The 1,605-nt window shown below is 48.7% G+C and overlaps 1 non-coding gene across 1 annotated transcript; it reads right to left on the bottom strand.

The window, feature by feature from the left end:
• Positions 1–1,096: 1,096 nt before the first annotated feature.
• LOC120646533 lies at positions 1,097–1,205 on the bottom strand. Its single transcript, XR_005664438.1, has one exon. It is a non-coding gene; the product is annotated as a small nucleolar RNA R71 (small nucleolar RNA).
• Between the last annotated feature and the right edge of the window lie 400 nt (positions 1,206–1,605).

Below are 1,605 nucleotides of genomic sequence, written 5' to 3'. Positions count from 1 at the left end.
GATAGAGTAGTTCTTTGTTTTATAGTTTCTCTCCTTTATTTCTTTCTCTTGGAGTGTGGATGTGTGTTGTGTCGCATTACCCTTGCTTATTCTTTACTTGGACTTACCCCTGTTAGAGTATTGCCTATTACATGAGGCACAATGTAATGGTTAATGTTGAGTACAATACCTTTGCCGCTGCCATCCTTTGGGACACAAATAAATGATGATACCCTTACTCTCCGGGTGAAATGCTACAACGGTATATCTATGCGCTTGCGGATCCATCTGTAATCGTATTGATTATACCACGAGAGCGGAACCCCTTGGGTGTAGTTGCTAGGATGGGTTCGGCGCCCTCATTTCTAGTGATTGCACTAAGGACTGCCAACAGGCATTTCTGGCGCTGTTGCTAAGGATTATCCATTCCTAGTGATTGCGCTAAGAAATGTCAACAAGCATTTCTGGCACCGTTGCCGGGGACGGCATGTGAACAAAGATATTGTGCTGATATTAACTTAGACCTTGTACTCAGGACATAGTCTTTACTCTTTCAGGCTAATGTCACTTCATGTCTTCTTTTATTTTTGATTTGAAAGAAGACAGGGGCAGTGTATGACCGGTTTCTCCCTGCCGGGAAACTACACAGACAATCCAAAGAGGCTCGTGAGAAGGGCACGACCTCGTTTCATTCCTCCTCTCGCTATCCTCCCGGCACAGGAACCCATTTCAGAAGCACCACTCGTTCTTGAGGCTATGGCTGAAAAGACTCTCCGCGAGTTCTCCGTCCCCTCCACCGACAATGTGGCCATGGGCCCCAACATCAATGTCGGGGACATGAACTTCGAGCTCAAATCAAGCCTCATCAACATGGTGCAGGCTAGCCCATTCTGGGGCATGCCGAACGAGGACGCAAATGCACATTTGCAGAATTTTTTGGAGCTCTGCGACACCGTTGTCATACGGGGTGTGGCCGCCGACGTTGTCAAGCTTCGTATGTTTCCCTTTTCCCTCCTGGGGAAGGCGAAACAGTGGTTTTACAAGGAAAAAGACATCGACACCAGGGCCAAATGCTCCAAGGCGTTCCTCGCAAAATTCTTCCCGCTGGGCAAAACAAAAGCCCTGCACGGGAAAATTTCAAGTTTCCAGCAGACGGGGATGGAATCCATCCCAGAAGGTTGGGAGAGGCTGCAGGAATACATCCTGGCCTGTCCTCATCATGGCACGGACGATTGGCTCATCCTGCAAAGCTTCTACAACGGGCTCACAACGACATCTCGAGCCAATATTGATGCCGCTGCTGGAGGAGCCTTCCCCGACCTGACTATAGCCAAATCCAAAGCATTGGTCGAGAAGATGGTCTCCAATCAGGGGTGGAGCGATGAACTACTCCAACCCCGCACCAAAGGCATGCATACCGTCAAAGAGACGGATATGATTGCTGTGGCAGAACCGCCTAAATTATCCCGGCTCAAGTGCGTAAACCATCACCATAAAGGCAACATTAGCTTTAACGCACGTCAAACGGAACAATTTTTGGTCTGTCGGGTAACGTCCCGATACAACCACCGATTCTCGGATCGAACAAGCATATCCCGCACGAAGGCGAGTTCAGAGATATTACAA

Source organism: Panicum virgatum, chromosome 8K (assembly GCF_016808335.1).
Source record: "Panicum virgatum strain AP13 chromosome 8K, P.virgatum_v5, whole genome shotgun sequence".
In the NCBI taxonomy this organism is placed as follows: domain Eukaryota; kingdom Viridiplantae; phylum Streptophyta; class Magnoliopsida; order Poales; family Poaceae; genus Panicum; species Panicum virgatum.
The sequence above is the reverse complement of the archived record's forward strand: the minus strand, read 5'-3'. Positions and strand labels throughout refer to the sequence as shown.